Source organism: Marmota monax, unplaced genomic scaffold (assembly GCF_021218885.2).
Source record: "Marmota monax isolate L192 unplaced genomic scaffold, Marmota_monax_Labrador192_F-V1.1 WCK01_AAM20220418_F8-fsc00149, whole genome shotgun sequence".
NCBI lineage: Eukaryota > Metazoa > Chordata > Mammalia > Rodentia > Sciuridae > Marmota > Marmota monax.
Window position 1 is genome coordinate 3,494,926 of NW_026693170.1, and position 21,401 is coordinate 3,516,326.

General features: G+C 51.8%; 1 long non-coding RNA gene across 3 annotated transcripts; it reads left to right on the forward strand.

Annotated features, from left to right (window-relative positions):
* Nucleotides 1–35: 35 nt before the first annotated feature.
* On the forward strand, nucleotides 36–21,104 carry LOC124100310 (uncharacterized). Of its 3 annotated transcripts, none has more exons than XR_006854220.2 (4): nucleotides 36–271; nucleotides 405–522; nucleotides 10,116–10,432; nucleotides 19,410–21,104. It is a non-coding gene; the product is annotated as an uncharacterized LOC124100310 (long non-coding RNA). The 3 variants fall into 3 exon arrangements; XR_006854221.2 differs by lacking the exons at nucleotides 10,116–10,432; nucleotides 19,410–21,104 and adding exons at nucleotides 3,475–3,684; nucleotides 4,335–7,717; XR_006854216.2 differs by lacking the exon at nucleotides 10,116–10,432.
* The last annotated feature ends 297 nt before the right edge of the window (nucleotides 21,105–21,401 follow it).

Here is a 21,401-nt window from a genome sequence, read left to right on the forward strand (position 1 = left end):
CCTTGCCGGAAGTCACCCAGGGAGGAAACCACAGGGCTGGTCCGCCCCCTTCGGAAGGGAAAATACCCTGGCCCACAGACCTGCTCCAGCAGCCTAGCTGACCCCAAATCATGTGTGTGTGTGTTTGGGGGGTGGGAGTTAGTGGGACGGAAAGAAAGCAGGCTGGAAGAGTTGAGTCCTGCGGCTGCAACCCCGGGAGATGCTACAACAGTGACCTCAGCCCTCTTACTGCCCCCCATGGGGAACAGGAGACATGGGTCTGGGAGAGAAGGTAGGCTGATAGCAATAACAAACCCTAGCTGGCAGTTTATTGGGGGCGGATCTTCCCAGTGCCTGGCCTTGCGCATCATACTTGACAGGAGTCTTCTGGAGCAGCGGGCATTATTATTTGTCCCGTTTTACAGACGAAAAGACTGAGGATCAGAAATGTGAAAAGCAGCTTTCTGAAGGGCCCAAGGTCAAAAAGCGATGAAGCCAAAAAACAGGACACTGGGGATGACCAAACCCTGCACCTGTGCACAGGTAAGCCATCCAGGGTCACAAATGGGAAGAAATAGTGCCTGTGGGCAGTGACAGCACCGGCGGAGAGTCGGGTCTTAGTCCGGGCCGGTAAGAAGTCGGTCAGGAGGCAAATGCGGACGTCCAAGGCTGTGTGGTGGGGGAGCCCGCTCAGTGCCCTGGAGCCGAGGGCTGGCCCTGCGCGCTGCGGAGCTCGCAGCCTAGAGCCTACCTCCGTAACCGCCAGAGGGCGGCAGCGCCCCGCCAATGGGCTGGAAGGCGGGGCTGGCTGCGGAGGAAGAGCCCCTCCCTCCCCTCCCCTCTCGGTCTCCCCACCCTGCCCCCGCCCCCGCGCGCACACCTGCGAGGGTCACACAAAGGCGCAGGACTCCCCGCGCACCGCGGAGCAGACAAAGGCGCGCCAAAGCGTCGGGCCTCTTCCTTATCTCGACGTACAGGGTCCGAGGATGCAGAATCACAAGGCGCCTCCAAATACCTCTCCTGCGGCCCGGGACTCCCCGGGACACGCTGTGCCCCACGCTGTGGGGGCCCCCCAAACCACACGTCCGCAAACACACGTTTGGACTCACCCCAAGTGTTTCTACACGTGGACCCTAGCACTTCAAACACACACAGACTCCTATGAACACATCTCTGTGTACATGGCCCCAGTCCTCCCTCCTGACCATGGTCTCTCCCTTATACAGACACCTTCTTCTACTCCTCTATGTGGATCCTTGGGCACAAGGTCACATCTACACATATGACCAGTCTAGGTCTGGCCACGTGTATCTACATTCACACACATGCACACCCACAAGGGATGTGATAGACAAGCACAACTACATGGGTGCCCTCCCCATCTGCACATGGCCAGTCACCCGGATACACCTGGGCAGGCAGGTGGGCAAGACAGCGATGACCACAGTTCTCCCATCTGCACAGGGAGGACAGTGTCTAGGCTCCCACACTCCACAACATTCCATACCGTCAAGGCCATTGCACAGAGGACACCCACAGACCACACAGCATCTGGCTGCAGGGTTCCACACATGAAGGTCTTTCAGATAGCAGTCTGGTGGCAGTGGGCTACTGGAGCCTTGTCTTAGAGCTGCATTTGCCCAGTGAGCTCTGTTTTCATTTAGGATTTATGTTTGGGGGGGTTGGAAATGGGGGTCATATGACATTAATGGGGGGCAAAATACACTGGACACCCCTATGCTCCACCCTGAACATATTCAGCATCATCAAAGTGAGAAGCACACTTTTACACATGACTCCAGGCCAGCCCCTTAAGTGGAGCAAGGAGAGGACCGCCCACTTCTAGGGCAGTGCTCCCAGGTCTGAAGGGGAGTCCAGGAGCTGGGAAGGCCTTACTTGCTCCCTCGGGGGATGAAATCACCACCCCTGTCACCTCCCATGTTGGCTTTACTGTTATTGCCTCAGACCAGAGCTCAATCCCTGGGCCTGAATGAGGGGACCTGGGGTGGGCCTGCCCAAGAGAGAACAGAGGGGCAGAATTTGGGATACAGTAGGTAGGTAGGACTTGACAGCTGGGAATGGAGAGACCCAGGCAGGGGGAGATGGTGGCCTCCCTGACAGAGAAGAGGACTCAAGCCAAGCTGAACAGGGCAGGTAGGACACAGGCACTGGGGAGCAGTGGGGGCCACTCGAGGTGTAGGGAGCCTGCAGGGAGGCGGCACAGGGGAGGCCAGGCTGGGCTCAGGGCTGAGCGGTAATTAAAGGAGACGCAGGGGGCTCCCCAGGGCCAGCGGGGCTGGTAACTGACACGCGGGCCCCATTGCTCCGCTCATATTTCTCGCCGGATCGATACGTTTGACTCCCGACAAGACAATAATCGCTTGTACGCGGCTGGCGAGTCGATCAAATACATTATTAGAGCGAGGTCCCCCGGGGGCCCGCTGGAGAGTGGGGGGGCAGCAGCCAGCCCACCGGGGACAGCAGAGAGAGATTCTTCACCCCTTAGGGCCCCCCTGCCATGGCCTATTCCTCCCGGCCACCCCTGGGGACACTCTCTGTGGCTCAGTTCCCCAGTATCTCTCTGGACTCCTGTTATCTTTAGCAGTCTTTCTGCTCAGCCTTCAGCCTCATCCCTGCTCTATGTGGAGACCCAAAGGGCCTTTCCCCATAGATGCTGGCCTCATCTGTAGGGTTTTAGCATGTGGGAGTTCAGAGGGGCACCTCAGAACCCTTGCCTGGTGGGAGACAGGGAAACTGAGTTGCAGGCCATACCCTGAGTCCATGACTGGACTTGGAAGTGAACCTGGGCCCCATATTCATTAGCACCAATTTTTCTCTGCCTGGCCTCCCTTCTGCATCTAAGCACATTGGCCTTCAGCAGAGTCCAGGCCAGGGACAGCCTCCGAGAGATAGTGAGAGCTGGCTTAGAGACCTACATGGGCAGGAAAACAAGGATGGTAGGAATGGCAGACAAACCCATAAAGAGAAGTGTGGCCAACCCTGCTGCAGGCCAGGCAGTCCGTCAGGGGCCTCAGTGACCCTCAAACCATGCCTAGCCTCAGCTCTGGCCCACCGCAGGCAGTGCTTGCCCATCTCTTGCCCACTTTCCCATTTTCTGGGCTCAGAACTACTTCCTATTGACATGCTACCTAACCCCCTGGATCTGAGGTTCCCTCAGGACTATTTCTTCAACAGCCCCAAGTCAAAGTCAAGTCCTATATGGATCGACCAGCATCTAGGGACTCAAAATATTTCTTTACCTTTTCCTCCTCACTATCGTCATCAACACTAGCAGTAGCAGCAGCATCACTGTCTATTCTGTGCTATTTGAACCAATAAATTATTCCTAAATCTTCACAACAGTCTGAAGAGGTAAGGTTTGTTATCATCCCCCATTTTGTTGGTGGGGTTCAGAGAGTAGAGTCATCTGACCCAAGTCACATTGCGTGTGAGTGGTAGAGTATGAATTCAAACCTGGGTCCATTCTCCCCACAGCTTGTTCTCTCTCTGCTCTGCCATGGACCTCCTTTTAGACTTTGGAAGCCTCCCCATCATCCACTGGACAACAGGAATAGCCACTCTGTCCACTCAGGAACACTGGAATCCTCCACAGCCCCCACCCAACTCTGACAGCTCTTAGAGCCAGTTTCTGGATGTTCAGCAAGGAACTAGGTTCCTTCTGACCCCATCTGGTCCTGCCTCAAAGTAAGCCAACCCTTCTCCAGTTCCTTATTCTATACATTTCCTACATGTTTCTGGGTTCTGAGCCCTGTGCTGGGAGCAGAGGACCCAGAAATGAGCTAGACCTGACTGCACTCAAGTTGCTCATGGTGTGGGGGGAAGACATGCAGATAAAATATCTGCTAGTCCATCCCTCAGTCAGTATCCAGGAAATGCTACTGTGCCAGGACATGGCTAAACCCAGAGAATACAGGGATATGCTTTATCCCTCACCCCCCCAGAGCTTACATTTTTGGAGAGGAGGATCAGTTTTTTTTTAAATCACCAAATAAATATATAATCCCAATTTGGGAAAAGTGCTTTCAAGAACAGGTGAAGGACCCAGGCATAGTGGCACATGCCTGTAATCCTAGCGACTTGGGAGGCTGAGACAGGAGGATCATGATTTCAAAGCCAGCCTCAGCAACTTAGCGAGGCCCTAAGAAACTCAGTGAGACCATGGCTCTAGATAAAACATAAAACAGGGCTGAGGATGTGGCTCCGTGGCTAAGCACTCCTGGGTTCGATCCTTAGTACCAAAAAAAAAAAAAAAAGAATAGATAAAGGAGCTTAAATGGATGGTGGCACATTGCAGAAATCTGTCCCAAGGAGGTAACATTTACTTTGTAATTCAGCACAATATTCAGGATGCAAAAGATGTGGAGAAAAGCATTCCAGGCAGTGTGAACAGAAGAGGTGGTGGCCCTAAAGCAGCAAGCAACATGAAAATTCCAGGAACTGAAAATCAGCCTGTTCAGCAGGTACAGAGTGAATGAGGAAGAGGATATGATGATGAGGTGAAGAGGTGCAGGGCCAGGCCACACAGGGCCTTGCAGCCCCTGGCAAGAATTATGGAATTTGATTCAAGAACAGTGGGACACCACGAGAGAGTTTTAAGCAGGGAAATGACATGATTTTGTGAACATTTTCATGGATGATTATGGCTGTGGTGGTGGGGGTACACCAAAGAGCCAGAGGGTGAGGGAGTCAGCCATGAGGAAGCTGATACAGTGTCCACATGAGGGATGATGAGGACAGAACCAGGAAAGTGGCAGTGGGGGAGGAAAGAAGGAGGTGCCTCTGGAAGAAATTTTCTGTGCAGACAAAACAGGATTTGGTAGCTAGATAAATCTGGGGTGTGGAAGAGAGGAAGGAGTCAAGAGTGAGCCCAGCTACTTGGAAGTAGTTCCTGCATAGGAAGATGGGGGAGGAGGGAGAGCTTAAGCTCGGATGAGAAAGATCAGGGCCCAGAGAGACAAGAACCTTAAGGATGGATTTGATGTTGTAGATGGAAGGCTGCTGAGAGGGAGGTTCTGAGTGAGGAAGAGCCACCAGGGACTGGTATGGAGACTGGCTGGTGGGGTGAATCTGGAGGCAGGATGACCAGTGCTGAGAGTGGACACTGGTCCAGGCAGCCAGGGAAGACTGAAACATGAGGTGAAGGTGAGGATACAAACTCAATCTACAGTCACTAGGGACCAGGAGATCAAAGGGCGGGGGGGGATGCTAGGCTATCTCTGACGGACATTGGGAAGGGGAACAAATTTGGGGGAAGATCAGAAAGAAGCACCTTGGAATCAGTAAGGTCTATGGATCAGACAACCAGTGATGCTTAATAAACCACACTGACACAAGACACTGGACATACCCACTACTACCCGAGCTTCCCAAATCCACCAGAATGTACAGTCACCTCAAGTAAGAAGAGAAGTTCTGTGCTGTGGCTCAAAAAAACATAAAAATCAGAAGACCAGGTTGCTGTTTTACAACTGGACATCTGATGATTTAGGGACAGCCTCCCTGTACACTCTCGGCCTCAGTTTCCCAACTCTAAGAGGAAGGTAGGCTAAAGGGATACTTCTTTCAGCTCTAAAATTCTGTGGCTTGAAAGAAGCAAGAAAGGTAAGAAAGACTGATGATCAGCTCAAACAGAAAGAGAATGAATTGCAGGTCTACTCTATGGAAGACCTCACTGAGTTTATTTAGAATCCCTTGATTCCTCACTGCCACCTTAGAAGTAAGGACTCTTAATATCCCATTTTAAAGATGAGGAAATTGAGGCCCACAGTCACCTGAAGTCTTGCTGACCCCCAAGCCTGTGCTTAAATTGCTGTGTTGAGCTCATTGCTCTTACCCTAACACATGTCTCTCTCAGATTGTAGGTCCCCCAAGAACACAGTCCTTCATTTCCATTGCCACATACTCACTGGTCTCCAAAGGAGCAGATTCCTAGAGTCTCGTCACTGTACCCATGGACATCCCCTGCTGCACCCAGACTTTCCATTGCACGTGTGCACACACATGCACATGCACACATGCATCCTGCTCTGCTCCAGCTCTGACTTCCCCTCTTCCAGCATCTCAGTGACCACTATTGTCTCCCCTGTGCAGGGAGCTGTCCAAAGGCTGAAATGAATCTCCTTAGTCCAGACCCTTATCCTTGTCCACCCAGGGCCTTCTGGGGACTCCTAGATGCCCCCAGGACAAATCAAATCCCCATACCATGGCCTCAAGAGCTCTGAAGGGCCTCTATCCACACAAGCACCAAACTCCAGCTACACTGGAGGAACTGAGTTCATCCCCACCTTGGGGCCTTTGACCTGGTTGATGCTCTTGAATGCCACTCACCTCCTCCCAGTTTTCTCATCCTTTAGGATTCAGCTTGGAGCCGGGTGTGGTGGCGCACATCTATAATCCTAGTGGCTTGGGAGGCTGAGACAGTAGGATCACAAGTTCAAAGCCAGCCTCAGCAAAACTGAGGCTCTAAGCAACTCAGTGAGGCCCTGTCTCTAAATAAAATACAAAATAGGGCTGGGGATGTGGCTCAGTGGTTGAGTGCCCCTGAGTTCAATCCCTGGTACCTTCCTCCCTACCAAATAAGATTCATCTCAGAGGTCACTTCCTTAGAGGGCACTATATTCATCACATTCTACTATAATATTCATTTTTATTTTCTTCATGGGCTTTTGAATTTAATTACTATCTAGCTGTTTTAGTATTTTGACATCTAAAATGTAAGCTCTCTGAAAGCAGGTGTTCTTTTCTGTTTTCTTCACCATGGTATCCTAATGTTATCAGTGCTGGGCTTGAACCCTGTTATTGTTGAATGAGCAATTCCCTCCAGGCTTCCATGGCCCACAAACTGAAGTCTATGGCTGGATCTCCAAGCCCAAATGGATATGCCCCCTGTCAACCTCTTCAGCCATTTGCCCTCTGAGTTCACCTTCAAGCTTTGCTCAGCAACAAGGATTACGATGCGTGCCGTGTCCCTCCTGCCTGCTTTATCTTCCACACAGATTCTACCCCTGCTCAAATCTCCCCTCTCTGGAAGCCTTCCCTGACTCCACCAGAAACCCAATCAATAGGAAGGACCCCAGTCTTCCTACAGGAAGACTGGGCCTTAGCACTATTCATACTGTCTTGAGTTGCTTCCCAGTGAGGCTGTCCCCTGCAGCCTGTGATATTCTTAAGGATAGGACTGGGTTCGATTCATTATTGTTGAGTTGGGACCCAGCATATATCCAGGGCTCCAAAATGTATTGAATGAGGACATTTTCCCCATAGACTAAGTATAAGTATACATATACATGAATATTATGACTAGTTGGAGGGTTAGACAGATTAAATGGGTTCTCCCACTTATTTGCCTTATAACTAGGTCAAGGACTTCCCTCTCTGAGTTGCAGGTTCCTTATCTGTGAAATGGAGGCAGTAACACAGGATGACAAGAACTTCATTCATGTTAAGTATAAACTTGCCATCATGCCATAAGTACAAAAGAGTTCATTAAATCAAGGTCTGAGTGAAGGGAAGGGAGGGGATGTGGGGGTGGAAAGGATAATAGAATGAATTGGACATTATGACCCTATGTGCATACATGATCACATGACCTGTGTGACTCTACATCATGTACAACCAGAAGAATGAGAAGTTATACTCCATTTATGTATGATGTGTCAAAATGCATTCTACTGTCATGTATAACTAATTAGAACAAATAAATTTTTTTTAAATCAAAGTCTGAGATTGATAAAATCAGGAACAATCTTGATGCCACCAATAGAACAGTGGTTAAATAAATTGGTGGTATGTTCATATTCAGGAATCTTATATGGTCATGAGTGAGAATGATATATATCTATGGATATGGACATGGAAAGCTCTCCAAGGCACTATTGAGAAAAAATAATCAAGTTGCAGAATGAAGTTTACACTTAGATATCATTTAGGTAAAACACTCTACATTTTCTGTGGGTGCACAGGCATTGAGAGGAAAAGGTCTGAAAGATAATGAATTAACTAATGACTACTACCTTTGGTGAGGGAACCAAGACTGGAGAAGCATAGAGGATTCAAAGGAAATTTTAACCTTTTCTGTAAATGATTTTGGTTTTGGCTATGAGATCATATTCATTTTTAAATTAAAAATTAGAATACCAGGTAGAAAAGCAAAGCAATGATTATCCTAAAGGTTTATCAGGCTGGAGGCTCGTGGTTGCCTCCAGCAGGGAGAGAGGGTGCTTGGGAAGGGATTCAGGGAAGGAACTTATGGATGCTGGGGTGCCTTTGACACCTCAACTCTAGTGGTGATGATAGAGATGTTCGCTGGGTCAGCATTCATTCAACTGTCCATTTTTGTCCTGTCCAGTCACCATAAGCTTCCTGAAGGCAAGGGCAAATTTGTACACATGATAGCATCATCTGACTCTTCTTCCCTCTTTCATTCCACTGCTCAGAAACAAATTTAAATAAGTTGGTGTCCAGCGTTCGATAGGGCGCGCCCGTAGCTGCAAACACTTGGCGGGACTGAGGCTGCTGTCCAGGGTACTAACAGCCAAGACCGGAAGGCCATGGGGGGAGGCTGGCAAAGTAAGCCAGTTCTAAGACTTCTTACTGTAAAGGCCACTCTAGATTGTGCCCTGTGACTTGACGCCACCCCTTCTGTACTCCCCCTGGCTCTCTCCCATCCTCTACACACTTCCTTCATGCTGGCTGGATCTCGCTTTCTGCAACCCCAAGCCCAAGCTCTCCTCCTTGCCTCAAGACTTTGCTTTTGCTCTTCCCCTGCCTCATGCAATCTTTCCCCAGTCATTCTCCTGCCTTCTCCCCTCACTTACTGCGAGGTTCCAGTTAAACATGACCTCTATAGAGAAGTCCTTTTGATCACTCTAACTCTTCTTCTCTCATCACTCCATTCTTTACCATATTGCATTTTCTTCTAACACTCTCCTCTAATGTTCAAGTTTCCATGTGTTATGTATTATGAACTTGCTAATTATCTCTCTTCCACAACCTGAATGCTTTTGCTTGGAGGATGGGGAGCATGTCTGTCCTGTTATTTTTTGGTGGGGAGGGTATCAGGGATTGAACTCAGGGGTACTCAACCACTGAGTCACATCCCCAGCCCTATTTTATATTTTGTTTAGAGGTAGGAACTCACTGAGTTGCTTAGCATCTCACCATTGCTGAGCCTGACTTTGAACTTGCAATCCTCCTGCCTCAACCTCCCGAGCTGCTGGGATTATAGGCATGTACCACCATGCCTGGCTGTCCTATTATATTTTGTCTTCCTTTTAAAAAGTACTTCAGGTGCAAAAAACTGGATTAATTATAAACCTTGGTCATGGTGTATTCCCATCACTGAGCTAGATAGAGCCCTTTTTCATTATTTATCTGTTTACTTAAGTGTTTTTTTTAAATATTTTTAGTTTTAGATGGACACAATACCTTTATTTGTTTATTTAGTTTTACATAGTGCTGGGGATCCAACCCAGGGCCTCACACATGCTAGGCAAGTGCTCTACCACTGAGCTACAACCCCAGCCCAATTTAAGTGTTTTTAATAATGTGTTAACATGAACCCACCACTCAACATTCAGATTACATTTGTGACAATAATCCCACTGAGTTGTGTCTTTCCTGTGTCTCCAGTGCCTGCAATGTAGTGGGTATTCAGTATATATTTGCTGAAGAGAAAATGACCTCCATACCCTGCCAAAGGGGACTATTGGGAGTGTGCACCTGGGTGGGGGTGGAGAAGAAATCAAAGGCCCGGCCTTCCACTAAGCTCCCCACTCTCCAGTGGGGACATTGATGCTTAGCAAGTTAGGTCATTTACCTGTGGTTATGGGGATGGAACTATGACCAGTACCAGGCAGCTGGACAGCAAAGTCCATGTTGCCAACATGGTTTTCTTCCTCAAACTTACGCTTTGCCCACCTCTTCCCTTTGACTCAAATGGTGGACTTAAACCTGGGCTTTGCTGTCCAAGATATCCACATGTCTCCCTTCCCTGTCTTGTTATAGCCTCCTGCCAATAAGAGCCAGTCACTAGGAGCTTGTCTATTGGTTGCCAGCCTTGAGTCACAAGGACTCTGGGATGCAGACCAAATGGTATTCCCCACTCCACTTTACAGGCTCTTGGCACCTTCTGCAAGCCCACAAGCAAGTCTAGGTGTGAGAGGAGCCTACACCTTTCAGATCTACTTGTTCCTGACACCACCTTACTCAGAGTTCACCTCCTTCATGGAATCTTCCAAGGGAATGCCTCTCACTCACTTCCAGGCTTGATCTCATTCTGATCACAAACTTCTGCTCAGTGCTAAGAACACCAGGAACTTTGCAGTTTATGTGAAGACCAATAAATAGATGCAATCCAGGCCCCTACCTCCCAGAGGTTCCTCCAGCCTCTAAAGAAAAAGTAGCAGATGCCCTGGTGAGAGGAAAAGCTCAGGTATGTGCAAGCCCAGACCTTAACTCTCTCTCAATGTCTTTGAGCCTCAATATCATCACCAATTCCAAAAGTGCCCTCTGATTCCTTCACTCCCCTACTGCAATCCAGGCCACCAATCTCTGCCCTGAATGACTTTAGCAACCTTCTCCCTAAGGATCTTCCTACTTCCATGCTTGACCCTGATGAGTCTTGTCTACTCTTAACACCTAGAGAGAGTATGCTCAGTACCCAACAAGCACCTGGCTCATGGAGAGTACTCAACAGAATGCTGAATGCATTTGTTCCACGGGGACACCTGAGGCTTCTGAACCTTAGTTTCCACTTCCTTAAACCAAGATAATAATTCATCTATTACAAGGAATAATGAGGATCCAAGCAGAGAATGAATATTGATAATGCTTTAGAAAAAGTGCTCCAAAAATATAAAAGCTTAAAAGAGCCAGAACTAGGGGATGAGCACGATTTCAGAGAGGAGCAAGGAGGAGGGGCACGGCCTTTTATCAGGTAATCTTATTGTATTTTATATTTCCTGCTTCACTAATTCCTATGAGGTGGTGGTTATGACCCAGAGGAAGAAACAGGATCAGAGAGAAAAATCCAACTACCATGGTGTCACAGTGAATCCATGGCAGAGTCAGGATTTGAACCCCTCACACTAAAGCATTCACATTTTCTAAGCACCTCCTTAGCTGGGGGCTCTCAAAAAACATTTCTGGGTTGAATCAATGAAAGGCAGCCAGAACCATTGGGTCTAAATGGCAGTCCTGACTCTGGCACTAACCATTTGGTGACCATGAGCAAGCCACTTGCCTTCTCAGCCTCAGTGGCCCCATCTTGAAAGCAGGATTAATGACAATGCCTGCACCTAACGTGTCAGAGTCAGCAAGACAACCCAGGTCCCAAAAAGCTGTCCATAAGCAGCTATTAGGATTGTTACTCTTCCACTTGAGGGAACAGTGTGAGCAAAAAATGATGAGAGGCCAGTGGAGAGAGGAACACTCAGGGAGGGCCATGCAACAGAGGGGACATCTAGAGCCAGATGAGAAAGGACTCCCAAATCTGCACCTAGCTGCCAAGGCAGGAAGTGGGAAGTATTGATGAGTCCTGAACTTCAAGGAATAGCTCCTGACCAAGTGTATGATCCTCAGGAAGCCATAGAGGTAGTGAGGTCATTGCTGCAGAAGCATCCCCTATCTCCTGCCCATCGAATTATCTTCTGACCCAGAGCCCTCCCTTCATTCCAGGTTTCTCAACCCCACTAGAATCCCACACTCCTAAGCCATTCCTGCCAATCTTGTCGCCCAGCCCTGGTCCTCTAGCTCATGCCCTGGCCTTCCCCACTAACCAGCCTGAAGGAAGGCTCTCTTTTCTTAGGAAGGCCTTTTACCAGCTGGAAAGCTGTTATCTGAGGGTAGTCAAACACTTACAACTAGCTGAGGTATAAGCAAGCATGTGACCTGTGGCTAGGCATGAGTGTCTACACACAACTTTTTTAACCTAAAGGGCTTCATCCCTCGAGTCAGTGGGACCTGTGTGACACAGAGCTTCTTACTCCCTTCATAACCAGGGATCTGTAGACCATGACAGCAAGACATGGACACTGACTTAGTGGAAAGATCTGTGGATGTGCAGTGGAGTGACCGGTTGGGTCACTGAGTCTTGGATGAAGATGGCAGCTTAGAAAGGAGATCTAGGGTCACCTCAGAATTATTTTCCTGTCAAGTGACCCCCATCTGTCGGCTTCTCAATTCACCCCAGAGATTCTGAATCCCTTGCTCTTTCCTCTGCTCTGTCTCTGCTCTTTCTGAGGCCACCCTTCTCTCTCTCTCTCCACCCCCTGGCCTATCCTATGGCATAGGCTCTTCATTCCATCATTTGCTCCACACATATCCCTTGAACCCTGTCCATGTGACAGATACTGAACTAGGGATCAGTTCAGTATCAGTCATATCGACAGACCCCTGTCACATACAAAACTCTTAACCCAGAAATCTGATAATGGAGGTGGGGCCTGGGATCTTGAATCTATCTTTCACACTACTCCTTAAAGCATGACCCCAGTCATGTCACTCCTAAGCCCAGACTGAGCAGAAAAACCTTGGCATACCAGAGCTTGCTTTCTCTCTTCTTTCTTTCTTTCTTTCTTTTGTGTGTGTGTGTGTGTGTGTGTGTGTGTGTGTGTGTGTGTGAGAGAGAGAGAGGGAGAGGGACTGAGGATTGAACCCAAGGGTGCTTAACCACTGAGCTCTTTTTTAATTATTTTTTTAGTTGTCAATGGAACTTTATGCTATTTATTTATTTATATGTGATTGAACCCAGGGCCTCACACATGCTAGGTAAGTGCTCTACCACTGAGCTGCAACCCCAGCCCAACCACTGAGCTCTTTTTATTTTTTATTTTGAGACAGAGTCCCCCTAAGATGCTGAAGGCTACCTCTAACTTGCAATCCTCCTGCCTCAGCTTCCCATGGGACTGGGATCATAGGTGTGCACCATCATGCCCAGCAGTCCTTCCTATTTCTACAGATTCATCTTCCCAAGCCACCAAGAGTTAGTGACAGCCCAGTCCTGCATCCTTGAGATATCATCATGGGGGCCCCTAGTATGACAGTGGGATGACCACATTCACCAGAGTGGGGAATCCTGCTAGAGAAGCCCCCAGTCCTTTTGCAGAAACTAAAAGAACCCTGGGCTTTCAAGACACAGGAGATGTCACGAACACCATCTGAACTGCTTATTTTTCAGGGGAAAACCAGGCTCAGAACAAGCAAGTGACTTGAGCAAAGCCACACAGGAAGTGTGAGGCAGACAGAGGGCCCAGCCCTCAGGACTCCAGCTCCACGTCTGCAGGTGTAGACAGCTCTCACTCCAGCAGTTACTGATACTATGAGAGAGAGAGAGCAGAGGGGCAGAGACCCTTTCTCTCTGCTCCCGTTGATGTTTCAGGGGCTCTGTTTATTTTTACAGTAGTGGGAGGGGGGCTGAACCAGGAGAGATGTAGGAAGACACGAGAGATGGAGGGGGGCAAGGGTAGAGGGAAAAACAGAGCAGAGAAAAGAGGAGTGAAGGGAGGGAATAACCGGAGCCTTGAAAGGTAGAACAGAGAAGTATGTGCAGGTTTTTAAATCCCTGGAGGGAGAGGCAGCAATAAAGGAAAGAATCAGAGTCAAACAGAGAGACGGAAACATACAGAGAAAGCGAGGAAGAGACAGAGAAAGCAGAAAGAGAGAAAGAGAAAAGAAAGAAGGGAAGGGAGAAAAGCAAGCTGTGGTGGGGCCACTGGGCCTTCTGCAAATTACTTCCCCAACACCCTCTTCTCGGCCCCTCACACCAGCGGTCCTTCGGGTGTGTGGTGTGTCCCTCCCTGGTCCTGCGCAGAGATGAGGCTGATCTATGGAGAGGTGTCCAACTGCCGCCCCTGTCTTTCCGCCTTCACTCAGCTGCCTCCCAGAAAAAGAGGCAGCCTTCAGAATAGAAGGGGTACAGGGGGTCCCAAGGGCTGCAACAGGGCCAAGGCTGGGTCTGCCTCCCCCTCACCGTGGTGTGCTGGGGACACCCCATCTGTTCTTGTTGGTGGCCCCTGTTGGCTGCGGCTGCAGGGCAGGCTACTGCTCCCCTGATTTTAGCCAACACCTCCCTCAACCTGTGGCCATCTCCTGCTGCCCACTCCAACACCCTTCTGTTCTTCCTCCTCCTGCCCATCCCTGTGCCCCACAAGACCATTCATCCAGAGCCCACCTTTCTGCTCCCCTATGGGCCTGGGGTTAGGGAGGGGAACACAGCAGCCTAGGTGGGGGTGGAGAGCTGGTGGGTTATTGAGGATGTGCAGGGACTGCAGCTGACATGGATGAGGAGGAAGAGGAGGGGGTCTTGGTGATGGACGATGCTGATTCTTTGGTGGGGCGATGGCAGGCCAGGGGGTGGAGGAGGGCTGGGGGAGGGGTGGTGAGGAAGCAGGTTGGGGGGAAGCAGGACCAGGCTCACATTTGGCATTCAGGGCAGCTGACAATAAAAATGCTTTATTGCCAAGAAACTGGATCGATCGGGGCTGGAGGGGGCCGGCAGGGGGGACGCGGAGGGCTCAGCGCAGAGGCCGGCGGCCCGGCCTCCGCAGCGACCAGGGCCCGAGCCGCCCTCCCCCCTGCGCCCCCCTCCCCGCCTCCTGCCCTTTCTCTCTCCTGCAGCCACCGCTTAGTTCTTATTATATTTTTTCTTATATATTTTTCCCCCAGCTTCTCCTGCTCCTGTTTTTTTTCTCCTTTCTTTTAATTTTTTTAAAAACTCACTGCACTCCCAGTGCTGCAGGCCAGGTGGGGGTGGGGTGGGGGCGTCTGTCCAAGCCAGGCCCTACCCACAGGGCTTCCAGTGCTGCTGGTTCCAGGATGAGCCCCACTTTGCCTCCATACCCCCAAGTTTGATCAGGTTCCCCCACACAGCCTGGCCCCTTCCATGGCTAGTTTCTCCTGTAACCCCTCCTAAGAGCCTCCCTTCACCCAGGGAGCACCCCCACACCCGTAGTGGGCACAGAACCCTGGCCAGACCTTCCTCCCCTCCCCCCTACCTGGCCCCCTGCTCACTCCCTGAGCCATTTGGCTGATGGTCAGAACTGTCCGTCAAGGGGGCTCTGAGCCCCTGGGGACCCAGATGGGAGGAGGGAGGGGGAGAGGTCGGAGGTCAGGCCACGTCCCCTCAGCTCCTCTCTTTCCCCTCCCCCTTCCTAACAAAGGGAGCAGCGGCCTGATGCTGGGGTGGGGGGTGCCTGGTACTCAGGGAAGCAGGAGAGGAACTGTAGATGGCCATGGGCAGGAGGAGGGGTGGGGGCTGCTGGCCCCTCCTCGGCCCGCCCCCTCGGGTCAAGGCTAAGGTGATTCCTCAACCTCTCCAGGCTGGGCTTTGAGGGGAGGAGGATCTGGGCAGACAAAGAACGGGAGCCCCCGGGAGTTGGGGGCTGGGGGAAACACCTGGGACCCAAGCAGTTCTGACTGAGGGAGGGGCTGAGACCAGGCACCCTCCTGGCCCTGGTCTCACCCTCCTGATGGCCTTGTCTCCCATCTGCAGCAATCTCTATGAATCCCAGAGCCATGACAGAACCTTCCAGCTGGAGCAGGGTTGCATGCGGGAAGGAGGGAAACTGAGGCCCAGCAAGGGGAGACAGAGCAACGGATAGGATCCAGGATGGAGGCACAGCCCCAGGGTTCTCGGTGCTGTCCCTGCACCTTTCCCCTACTACCCCTTCCTACCCAGGGAGACCTATTCCTTCCCAGGTCAGGGATGACTTAGATGGATGGGGCAGGTAGTAGAAGTTTCTGTGGAGAAAAGAGAGGCTGAGTCTCTCCCAGCTTAGGCCAGCAGGGAGGGAAAAGAACCAGAAAAAAGAAATCCTCAGTGTGATCCGGCCTGGCACTGGCCTGGCACAGTTATGGTGAGAAGCAGATGCAAGGAACAAAACCATGCAGACAGGAGCCCCTGAGTGCAAGGAAGGGGGCCTTCAGAGAGGTCTCTCTTTTGCTCATGCTCACATAGCAAAGGAAGAGGATCGACAGTCCTGTCTACCCCCACATCAACAGGACACTGTCTTGGGGCCTCACACCTGCCCTTCCTGACTATGGAGGGCAAAGGGGTATCAAGGTGGCAAACAGCTCTGAGCAGGGGTAAAGAGCTGCCAGAGAGACAGAAAGAGATGAGCAGATCTTCTCTCCTACCAAGGCTGAGATGACTCTCAGAGAGAGGGCCGCAGCCAAGGGGAGGAGGGAAATGGCAGGGCAGACCTCTTTTGGGGAAGTGGGCCAGGCTCAAATGTGCCCCCACAGCCTGTCCAGGAGGCCCCAGATGGGCCAAGGACTATAGGGGTCCCGGCTGCCCTCCCCCAAACCTCCCCTCCCTTCTCTCCCTCTCTTTCTCGGCTGGCTATCGACCGGGGCTGTGACATGGTAGATCAATACGGCAGGGATATAAAGCCGGCTGGCTGCCTGCCTGCCTCTGCCTCTCTCTCTCTCTCTCTCTCTCTCTCTCTCTCTCTCTCTCTCTCCTTTGCTTGCCTTGCTTCCCTTCCCGGAGCCAGCCGCACCCAGGCCCCCACCCCCATGCACCCCTTACCCCAGCTTCTGAGGGGCCAGGGCCCCCACCACCACTCCCCTACAGCAGGAGAGCTTAGGGAGGCTGCGAGCTTGGACAGCCAGGAAAGGGGGTGAGTATGGGAGTGGGCAGGGAAGCAGACGGGAATGGTGGTCACACTCGCAGGTAAGGGGACTGGGATAAATTGAGAGACAGTCCCCCAAGAGAGAGCAGGCATCCCCTCATTTGGGAGCGGCTCAAGGAGATGGGGCCCTTTGAAGGTTCGTGAAGGATAAAGCTCTGGGAGGTGGGCAGGGGCCCCTAGGGGCACTGGGAGACACTGTCCTGAGTCCACGGGGAAGGGAGGGCCTGGGGTGCTGGAATAAGCTAGGGTGAATGGATGTGAAAAAGGGGCACCTCAGGCAAGCCTGCCACCCACCCACAGGGCCAAGGCTGCCCCATGCTGTGGATCTCTGTGGGTGGAAGCTGCCTTATCCTCACTCCAGGGCCTGGCCTGGGTGTGTGTAGGAATGGGGGGCTTGTGAGGTGTCAAACAGGAGGTTCCAGAGGGAGGGCTGTGGTGTCCAAGTTGCTATCCGTACAGGGTATGTGCGGGTCTGTAAGCTCTGCTGGGCACTCAGGGTCTGTGTGTCCTTAGTGTCTTGGCTCCTGAGTCATGTCTGTTGACCACGAGTCTGTGGGTGTGTCCCAGGGACCTCTGGGGTTGTATGTATATTTCCATGGGTGTCTACCTAACCCTGAGTGTCCTCAAATATGTCTCTTGGGAAAGTGTGAATGTATCCCAAGAACATTTCAGGGGATACTCTCTGTCCCCAGGAAATGTGAAGGCTGCATGCTCCTGTGTGCTCTCTGCGTGTGGTGGCATGTACATGCCCCAGCGGAGCATGTCTGCGCACGGGTATTTCCGTGAGCGATTCTCCCTGTGTCCTGGTGCCTGTGTTGTGGGTGGCTGAATGTGCACTTCAGGGCTCTGTGTAGTTGTCTCTGTGTGCGTGAGAAGCTCTTTCTCTTTATGAGTGTAGGAGTTTCCATGTGGTTTCTCTGTGTCTCCGTGCTCCAGGTATCCTTGTGTGTTGATGGCTGAATGCATTTCCATGAGTGGAATGGAGGCTCTGGGTGTGTCCCTGTGTGTGTCATGGTGACTCGTGCACATGATGGTGTATGTGGTGTGGAGAGGCTACACCCCTGAGTCTCTGATTGGGGAGGGGGCAAGGTGGCAGAGTCTGCCACTGAGACTAGCTTGGCCTTTTCATCAATTCATCATCTCCAAATACCAGTGTGAGGGCCTGCCTGCCTTCTTTCTCTTTCCTGCCAGAGGCCCCAGACCCCTGCCAGGGTGGGCACTGGCCCCCTCCTTTCTCCCACCTTGGGCAGGCAGTACCTCTGCTCTTCAACACCCGCTGCTTTGGTGGATGCCACCTCAGCTCCACCAAGCGACCTCCGTCCCTCCCAACCCCCCCAGCGCCACCCGCTCCCCCGTCCTCCCCCCACCACAAGTCCAGTCCAACCCAGACAAAAGCAATTACTCCTGAGGTAGGATGTGAGTGTGGGTGTTAGAAACAGAAAAGGGGGGAGGGAAAGCAAGAGAGAGACACACACAGGCAGGGATGGACAGCCAGAGACCCAGAGAGACAAGGATGGAGCAGAGATGGACAGAGAGACAGGGACACAGAGAGAGAAGACGAAAGAGACCAGAAGGGACACAGACACAGAAACCAGGAGGCAAAGGCAGAGGGAGGAAGGGGAGGAAGGGCAGGTGGAAAGAACATGCTAGAGACACACAGAAAAGAGACAAGAGGGATGCAGAGAGACAGGGAGACGGGACACACAGAGTGAAACCAGAGGAGAAGCTGCAAAGGACACGGATCAAGAGAGAATGGGAGCCAGAGACGGAGAACTAGAGGACGGAGGTGCGGGGCGGGTGGGGAGAACTCCACACGGTACAGAGAGGGACGGGAAGACTAGTGAGAGAAGGAAACGGGCAGGAGCCCGGGGAGCCAGGGATGGAGACCGAGGGAGAGCCGCAGACGGAGATGGAGGGCAGTTGGTGATGCACTAGGAACTCAAGACAGCAAGCTGAAGAGAGGCCAAGTCCAAAGTGATTCTCTCTCCGCCCCCCCTCTGTCTCTGTCTCTCTCTCTCCCTCACACACACACACATGCACACACACATGCACACACATGCACACACACACACACACGCACACACACACACAAATCAGCTGTCTCCCCAGCCTCCGGGTCAGAAGTCGGGGATGCCTGAGCTCTCCGGCAGTCCGCTGGGCCCCTCGGAGCCAGAAGCAGGGTGGAAAAGATGAGCAGATGGTCCCATGGGCTGGGCTCACAGCCACAGGGCAGTTGGGAGCAGGGATCCCCCACCCCGCACCTCACCCTCACCCTCCACACACAGGGACACAGGCACTGGGAGCCTTGGATCACTTTCCACAGTCTGGCAGTCACAGTGGGCCTGAGGAGGGCACAGAAGCCCGGGCATGGGGCACTTCCTTCCTGCCCACAGCCCATTTTCCGGGGCTGCCCTCAGCCTCGTCCTTCCATTCTTTCTCAAGCCCCCAACCCAGGGGCCTTCATCTCTCACCTCTGACATGCTCTCGGTCCCGTGCCCTCCCTCCCCTCCCTCTCGGTTTCCTCCTCACTGTCCCGACCCTTCTGTGCTTTCTGACGTCTCCCATCTCCTTTCTCTGTGGGCGCTTCTCCTTGCCCCTTCTCTCTCTACATGTCTCTCTCCCAGGGTGTGCTCCAAGTTGAGTCTCTCACCCACGCCCCCCCCCCCCGGGAGCCTAGGCCTTGGCAGTGTGGGAGTCCTGGAAGCAGTCCTGAGGTGACAGCTTTTCCTTCAGGACCTTATCTTCTTCTCCCTGTCCTTGCCCCCTTCTCACCCCCAGCAGGCTCCACATCCCCTCGTGGCCCTCTCTGGAGACAGAAGTAAGAATACTCCCCACACGCGAGACGCAGAAACCCTGGCACAGAGGAAAAGAGGTGACCAGTAAGGAATGGAGAGGCCAAATACAGACGAAGACGAAGAAAATGAGAAAGAAGAGGACAGGGTGGAACCACATGGCAGAGAAGAAGAAAAGGAAGGAAGACCAGGAGCAGAGACCTGCCGGGCATTGCGAGCCAGACAGTCTGGGTGGGCATGGGACACTCACCATGATTCCCAACAAACCTTGCCAAAAACTTCTAGGGTTGGACCCTAAGGCCTGCCCTCTGTCTGCCAGCTCTCACACAGACCCCTGAGGAGCACCCCCCTCTATCTGAAGTCAGAGCCCAGTGCCTGCCCTCAGCTCCTGGGGTTCCATGCTTGCCAGAATGGTGATCACTCAGCCTTCAGTTGCTGTGGGACTGTCAGGCATTTCAGGGACCCGTTGTTTCAAACCTGCTAAGAGATGTGAGCCATTTTTACCTCATCCACATCTGTATATCCCATCCCACAGCCAACAGACACTCTGTCTATAGCTGTCTCTACCTACCCCACCCAGTGACAAAACTCAGCCAAAGGGATCAAGCAATCTCCCCACACCCCACAATGGGAGACAGCCCTTCGCATCTGGACTATAAATCCAGTGAAGAACACCAGTGCCCAAAGCCCCTGCCCACAACCTGGTTCACACAGCTGCCACCTATGGAGTATCCCGTGGGTTTCACCCAAAGTCACTAACACCAAGAAAGCTGCCCTCCCCGACTAAAGCTGTGTTCTAGCACCCCCCAAACCCCATCTGTAACAGTAAATGCCCAACTCCTAAAGCCAAAGCACCCCAATTTCAATACAGAAGGAAACTGGGCCTGAGGATCTTGATACATCCCTGACCACCTATCATTTCTGGATCTTTTCTGCACCCACCACCACCTCTACACCTTCACCTGGAGTGAACATCTCTACCTTGTGGCTCAACACCCTCTTCATGCAGTTCTCTTCAAGTCACCTCACCAGGAACAGTGATGAAAGTCTTTCACTCACAGCTAAATGCCTGCTTCCAAGGCCTTTAGGACTCTGTGGTTAGTGTGGGTTCCCTGGGGCACACCCCTGGTGAGTACATCTGAATCATCTCTGCAACCCTGGGACCAGTTTCACATAACTTTTTGTGTAAGGATGAAGGGACAAAAGAGAGGGAGAGACAAGGTGATAACACAGCCCTGCTCCTGCCCTGGCACTCTGAGGACATCAGGCCCAGATGACTGTAGCTGGCCATGGGGACTCTGAGGCCAGGCTAGGATCCATCCACCATGCCCAATAGTGAATAAGAGCCAGTCAGCTAGACACACCTTCCCACTTACCAGAGCTGTAACTTATTCCTTGGCTTTTCCTAACCCTCAGGAGCCTTTCCTTATCACTTTCTCCAAAATTTTTCTGGAAGCCCCCTAAGCAGGCCAGTCTCTTCCCTTCTTCCCTAACCCAGCACCTTGTAGCCCCTTGGTTGAGGTAATAGTGTTTATGCCTGACTCTTCATCAGCTGGGGGCCCCTCTGAGGCCTCAGAAGATCTGCCTTTTTTCTTCTCCTTCAGACAATAGTTCAAGGCCTAGTGCATAAGAAATTCCAGAAAATGTTGGCTGTAAGAATAAATGAATGGATAAGGGTTTATGTGTCTGTTTGCTCACTTATGTATTCAAATACTTACTGAGCATTTATGTTGTGCCAGGGATTGAGTGCCGATGTGTTAGACAAACAGAACTTCCCCTCACCATGAAGCTTATGGGGGAGACACTAAGCACATAATATATAATCAGCCCTGGTGACAGTGCTCAGCAGGGAAGAGGGGTATAATCTTGCTCAGGGATCAGGGAAGGCTGCTTAAAGAAGGGGAGCCTTAAATGGAGAACTGAAGGAGGCAGAGACTGAACTCAACCAACAGCAGAGAGAAGCCCTGGCACAGGTGGG